Raw genomic sequence first — 7,540 nt, 5'->3', positions numbered from 1 at the left:
TCCAGGGAGGGGACCACGCTCCATCTCCTCGGATCCAGGCAGATCATTTTCTGATGCTGCCATCAGTTCCCGGGTGCTGGACCTCAAACAGATGCTGTCTGCCGTCTCCTGGAGCTTGAAGGAGAAAAAGGAACGATTCCTTCTGGCCGGAGGCTTTCTCATCATTCACAGCAAGGCAGGAAGAAAGAGACCTGCTGTTAGGTAGCCACAACCCAAAACACATATTTACCACTCAGAAGTTGCCTCATGCCCTCTGGCAAAAAAAAGCCCAAGGTTTTTCTACTCTGCAGCTGTGGACCATCCCTTGATGACTGAAGCGCTAGTGTCCAAAGAGTCAAATGTGGTGGGATGTGACACTGGCTGGTTTTCTCTGCTGCGTGCTGAGAGACAGTGAGTATCAGGTGAGCCTTGGTAGTAATGTGGTCCATCTCAGGTCAGACAGACCCTTGAACCACCTGCAAGTTCCTTCTCTGGTGGGACTTCCAAGCTATGTAAGAAGCCGTGTGTGGAAAGCCCTTGCCTTTGCTCTGTGGCCAAAACCACATTGAAAATAGCTCCAGGCTTCGCACGACACAAACTCAGAAGCAGCCCCCAGAAATATGCGACAGCCAGTGGTGTGATTGCATATATCTCCGTGGGGCAGGGTTGGCCTAAATTAAGGGCTGACCGGAACAAGAAAATGACTGGAAATAACCCGGCCTTGCTCTACCCTGTGTTTCCACCTGCGTAACGAGGTGTAAAACATTCCCCGGTAGAAACATCAGCTTGTTTTTATGCTGTCTCTGACAAGGTGTAAATACTTGCTCAAGGCTTGGACAAGAAAAAAAAGAAAAAAAGCTTTAAATGCTTTAATATTCAAGAAAAGTACTCTGTGTACCAGGAGTTTTAGCGATCACTTTGGGAGAGCCAAGTGTCTGAACAAATTAGCCTTGGATCGGAACAGCCTTGCGAATGGCTGTCTAAGAGCGAGCAAATACCATGTTATTAAAGACAAATGAAAGTAGCAATTGAATGGAAGAAGACAAAGAGTTTTGCTCATGTAGATGCTTAACAATTTTTTCCTGTGAGCGCTTCTGAGATCAAACCTGATAAGAGCCAAGCCTCTTTTATATTCATTGGGCTCCTAACGATTATTTAGTGAAGGTCTTATGCAAATTACACATGTCACAATCCTCACTGCTACGGGCAGCCAGCGGCTCATTTCGGTTTGAAGATTATGGTGCGGTGTGAGACTTGTTTGTTCAAGAAATGCTCCCGCTCTAAGCTCCTCGAAGGGCTCGATTAAACACAGCGCTTCCACGTTCGTCAGGAATGTGTCTCCTATGTCCAATAAACACAACAGCTAATTAGTTAGGGAGAGGGACCCAAAGAAAACAAACACGGTTGGAACAGAGACTGGAATTTCTGTAGCCTTTGAAATATAGAGGAGGTTTTTGCAGCTGGAGAGTGCGATACCAGGCGAGGACCATGTTACAACGTGTGGCCAGGCACCCGTAAAAGCCTAGACCAAACTGCCGTGGCAGAGCAGAGGTATTCTCCCTGTGAGCCCAGATTGCTCCATCTGTAGCCAGAAGCCCATACAGACTTGTGCAAATGTATTCCAGAGGAGCTTCAGCCTCCCCTGGGCTATGATATAAATTTTCCTTCATGAGATAATGAAGAGGCAACATGCTACCTACTTTCCCTTCAGTGAACCTACTATCGGGGGAATTATTTCTGTCCAGCTGAGTCCTAGATCCTTCCCACATCAGCACAAACAGAATCTGGCCATCATCACACTGAACATCACCCCTAGAGCATTTGGTCAAAGAGGCCCCATCTAGGCTTGCGTGAAACAAGGCATTGAAGACCCCATGCGTTCATCGGAAAGCTAGTGCTGTGCAGTCCTGATTCCCTGACAAGCTGCCTGAGCAGCCAGATATGCCTGACACATGGTGGGACCGATGGCATCACACCATGCAAAGACCCCTGAGCAGTACCAGTACCGACAGAGAGAAATTAGCTCAACACGCAGAGACCCAAGGGATACCGGCTGCAGCAAGGCAGTTTACTCCTCTGCTGCTGATGCCATCCACGGAGCAAGGTGTTCAACACAGCCTAGGCATTTCTGTGCCGTGCTCCGTAGACGTGGCCTTTGGAAAATTCCCCAAGGCTGTTGCATGGCTGTTCCCTCGTGGCTAACTTGGAAGGCTCCTCGCTGCCCACCTGACTTCTGCAAGGCTTAGCATCAGAGAAACAAGTCTCGCCGTGGGTTGCATGCGAACTGCAGGAACACGAGCTGCAGAATTCACCGACGCTGCAATTTTGGTGTTGCTGCTCACAGCCTGACTCCTCCACGTGTATCTGGTGCCGAGTCCTCACTCCCACCAGCCCTAAATTTCTAGTCGAAGCAACCTCTGCATCGAGCCTACTCTGCTCTGGCTTTTTCGACAGATAATCTTGCCTGGGAGTCCTCCTAGCAACAAATATGTTTGTGCCTGACATGATAGTAAACACGAGAGGCGGAGTGAAAAATATGCAGAGCCGAGAGAGCTGAAAGAGGGGGCTCCCCATCTTCAGCCGAGTAGCTGGCTTGGCTTCTTTTTTTTTTTTAAAGCTTGGACTGACTTCATGAGCAGAGCAAGGCATCAGATGTTTTCCCCTTCCTCGTCTGCGCGGCATGTCATCTGCTCTGTAAGACTGCACCAGCTCTGCCAGAGGAGGCAATGGCTGCCATGGCTGAGCGGGGAGTGTGGTGCCTTCAGCAAACACACAAAACCCCTCTCACAGCTTCACACACTGTCGGAGTCCTGCACTTGTGTTTAATCCGTCCCGCTTCTGCAGCTTTTTTAATGTGGTGGTTAGGAAGGGCCAGAAGCTGGAATCACTACCTTTTTATGCACCCCAGTCTGAATATATTGCAATATTTGTTATATATTTTACTTATTGCATATATAGAGATGCAGCCTGTGAACATCTAAAATGCAAAACTGATTTGTATTTTCAGTGCAGCTGGATCCAAAAAGTGGAGGGTGCAGCACATGCTGTCAAACCACACTCCCAAAGTCCACCCTCCGTGTCTTTGCTCTGTGCTGATGAAGTTGTGGTTAATGCATCAGGATTTAAGAGGGTCAAGGTCGTATTTACACCCACTGGGCCAAATCAATGCCCAGCTAAGACCATTGATTTAAATGGCGGTTCAGCAGAGCAGGATCTGAGAGGCATGGGAGTAGAGACGTTCTTTTTCACACTTTCCTACATGAAGTGAGTCAGGGATTTGCTCAGATCTTTATAACAAATGTCCCCAACTGCTTTTTCACAGTCTTCTTTAGGAATAATATCGAAGGAAGAAGTACAAGCCAGACTCCGATAAGCTGAACCCACATGCTCTCTGGCATACACCCAGCTCCTTGCCTCCCTGCCCTGAAATCATGCCAACAGCAAATCTCCATGAGGTTTTGTGGGCACCTGATCGTCTGCCACTGTTCACACTGGGCAGCCCAGATCCTTCCATCATGGCAAGGCCTCTCTTTGAGGTTTGGCTAAGCCAGTTCAACCTGTCACGTCGGAAGAAAAGTATTCCTGTGCTTTTCCTGGTGACATTAATTTTCTCTCTGAAGCTGCTCACATGGGGTTCCAGTAGCCATAAGGCAACAGGTAGGACTGGGAGTGAAGGAGACGGAAGTGTGGAGGATGAGAGGAGGAGAAGGACCTTTGTCTTCTCCCTGGGTCCTAGGAAACCGCATGTGGGTTAGCACTTGCAAGTATTTTCCTTAGGCCTGTGTCTCTGTTCTACATGGAACAGTAATCTGCTCACTCCAGATTGCTTCATCTCTTTGGGTTGTATGGAGAAGAGTTTTCCTCTTGTTCCCTGCAGAAGAATGGTTTAAAAATAGTTTAATGGTTTTAAAATAGTGGGGGGTAGATTTAGATTGGAAATTAGGAAAAAATTTTTTACAATGCGAGTTATAGAACACTGGAACAGGTTGCCCAGAGAGGTGGTGGATGCCCCATCCCTGGAAACGTTCAAGACCAGGTTGGACGGGGCTCTGAGCAACCTGATCTGGTTGGAGATGTCCCTGCTTCTTGCAGGGGGGGTTGGACTAGATGACCTTTGAAGGTCCCTTCCAACCCTAACCATTCTATGATTCTATGATTCTATAAGAAGCTCTGTTTGGCTGCTGCCATAATCAAGCTGCTTCCTGGGGTCAGATGGTCTTGTCTCAACAGGGTGCTTGCTCTGACACTGGCCCACGTCTCAGGCACCAGCTCTGTGCTTTCCCATGGGACAGGACAGATGCCCATCACTATCTCTGCTTCTGCTTGCCATGAACGAGTGTCCTGTGTGGGTGCTGTGTGATGGCAAGGAGAGAGGTGTAGCACCATGCCTACAGCCCCGCAGCAAAACCCCACTTACCAGCTCCAGTCTGTGCCAGGCTGCCTCCCATTTCCAACTGGGAAGCCACGTGCTTCTTGCTCATCTGTGACCACACCTATTCACTGTACCTTCTCCTCTTTGCATCATTAGACCTCAAGCTCCTACGACTTACAACTTGGACTACGGCGATTTGCAGATACAACTCCCCTCACCCAAGCGCCTCCTCCCTCTGGATGTAATGTCATTAAAAATCTTGCTAACTTTTGGCTAATTGGCAGAGGTTATGTGCATGCTTCAGAAAAAAAAAGCCTAAATCATTATAACCTCATGCCTCTGTAGTCAATTATAGGTTGTTTTCCCAGCTCAGCCGATTTGGCAGGCGGCGGCACTGCAGTAAAAAATGAAAGCCTTCAGCCAGCACGTCTGACGTCTCTGCTTGAGAGCAGCTCAAACCAGAACCTGTATCTCAGTCCGCACCCCAGTCTGGGAAGAGATGAGCTTTGGATCTGCGCCTGTCCCAGGACTATGCGGACTGGGTTAGTCTCTTATTCATTCATTTGCTCCTTCTTGGCCAGGTCGGAGATCCTGCTTCTCAAATGCAGCCAGGCTGTTCTGCACCAGCATGTGCGGGTCAGCCTCTTAGGGGCTTAGAGGATGCTCAGGTGGACCCTCACCACTGCTTTGATCCTATCCCTTTCCTTGGCCCTTGGCTTCCCTCCTCCAGTGCAGAGGGGAGATTCCCTCCCACCCGGGCTCCCACATGGACCGCGGGTGCTCTGGAAGGACAACATGATGCAGTTTCCAGCTACTGCAGTGCACACAGAGACACAAGCACTTCCGACGGTTCAGCCTTGCCCAAACAACACAACCTTTGTGTCCTGGAACAGATGTTTGAGGAATGTCTGGGATTCATGTTCACAAAGGCACTCGTTATCTCACATACCTTAAAAATCTACCTCAAGGGAGGTAGATTTAGATTGGATATTAGGAAAAATTTTTTTACAATGATGTGAGTTGTAGAGCACTGTCCCAGGTTGTCCAGAGAGGTGGTGGATGCCCCATCCCTGGAAACGTTCAAGGCCAGGTTGAACGGGGCTCTGAGCAACCTGGTCTGGTTGGAGATGTCCCTGCTCCTTGCAGGGGGGTTGGACTAGATGACCTCTGAAGGTCCCTTCCAACTCTAACCATTCTATGATTCTATGATTCTAATTAATTTGAAATTTCTTTTCTTAGACACTACCAGGGAGTGTGCAGGGGCACAAAATTCAGAGAAGCGACCATAGACTGAAAGGTATGAATGTCCCTTCAGCCACTGTTGCAACACAGAAGCTGAAATATTTATTTTCTATCTATAAACTTGAGCAAAACAAGATATTTGTACAAAAAGCAAGACTCTGGAGCATGCATCAGGGCATCACTAGGCAATGTCCAAGTGCTCTGTTTACCCGTCCACCACCTGCCAGGGCAGCACTGATTGTGCAGCCGTTCAGGGAATTACAGAGGGAAGCACGTTGGGAGGTTGCTCAAACCAAGGGCAGCCAAACAGCGCCTTCTCGACCATCTGCTACAGAGTGTGGTGTGCTGCAGCACAGAAACGTGGCTGCCTCCATGGTGAGCTAGGACAAGCCAGGGTTTTCAACCTGTTTCACTCCGTACCTGCTTTTACAAGTCAGTTCCTGCTTTCATATCACAAGCACTGTTTGTGATTGCAAACCACCCATCTTGCATTTCCCTTTCACAATCCTATGGAAAGGGCCATCTCACATTTTGGGGGTTCTTAGGATGCACCACAGGCAGTGGTGGATCAAGAAGTTGTCATGGTGCCACAGAAGATGTTTCTGGATGGTCTAGTCCTGAGGTTGCATGGTGCAATCTGAAGAAGAACATAGATCACAGTGGGTCTCAAAGGTTGCTATACTTGGCCTCTTCCATTAAGATGGACAAGCCGGAAAATTACTCTTAACTTGGGATCTTCTGCTTCTTTTGCTGATCTTATAAATGAAAAATCTCAAGTTTCTAGTTGGTTGTGAAAAAACAAAGGCATATATCCTTCATCCTACTTGGGGTTCAAAATTTTCATTGATGTAGGAGACCCAAAAGCTCCAGCCGTTTGGCAGCCTGTAAGAGTGCTAAATGTGCCTCTAGCCCATGGCAGAGAATCAAAACCAAGCCTCTGAGACTGTTTGTGAGCAGCCATCTGCTCCAGAATAGAAGTGAAGAATTAAGTTGTTTGGTCCACTTGGCTCACCCAACAAAAAAAATTAAAAGGCATTTAATATCTTAATATTTAATGTCTGCTAGTGTCTGTGTAAGGAACAGATTTCTGAGAACAGGTAGCTCTGTAATCTTGCTGGGGCAGTGGCCAGGGGGTGAGAACTGGCACCAGAAAAAATGGGAGCAGAAATAAGGCACAATTTTTAGCAGCGCAAGTGATTAACTGGTGAAAGTGCTTCCTTATGACCTGTGCGGCAAAGCCTGTAAATCACATCTGGATGTTTTTCTAGCTGATAGACTGTAACTCATCCAGAGGTTACAAGCTTGTTGAAGGCATTCCCAGATAAAAGGCCTGAGCAGGCAGAAGACATGGGCTGCAAACAACAGCTCCTTCTGCCACTCCTGGTCCTACACATGAAGAAGAGCAGACTAGACACCATAACCTCACCTGTATTTGGTTATGGGTTTCCTCTTCCATCCCTAAACTCGTCCCTGGTGCTGACATGAGATGCTAAACCACCATTCCTTTCCTCCTACCCAGGGCTCTGTGTGTCACCTGGGGTAAAATAACCAAATATTTCTGGAAGAGCAGGGCCCAGTTTGTAGTTTCTCAATGGAGTCATTCCTTGTGCCTCAAGGGACAGCACAAACAGATTCTTACACTGCAGTAGCACAAATTCCCAGGAAACTTGACAAGAGGTGAATTGTATGAGGTTCAACAAGGCCAAGTGCTGGGTCCTGCACTTCGGTCACAACAACCCCAGGCAATGCTCCAGGCTTGGGGAAGAGTGGCTGGAAAGCTGCCTGGTGGAAAGGGACCTGGGCGTGCTGGTTGACAGCTGGCTGAACATGAGCCAGCAGTGTGCCCAGGTGGCCAAGAGTGCCAACAGCATCCTGGCTTGTATCAGGAACAGCGTGGCCAGCAGGAGTAGGGAAGGGATTGTCCCCCTGTACTCATCACTGGGGAGG

Source organism: Chlamydotis macqueenii, chromosome 2 (genome assembly GCF_036417535.1).
Source record: "Chlamydotis macqueenii isolate bChlMac1 chromosome 2, bChlMac1.mat, whole genome shotgun sequence".
NCBI classification, from domain to species: domain Eukaryota; kingdom Metazoa; phylum Chordata; class Aves; order Otidiformes; family Otididae; genus Chlamydotis; species Chlamydotis macqueenii.
Note: the sequence above shows the minus strand (reverse complement) of the source record.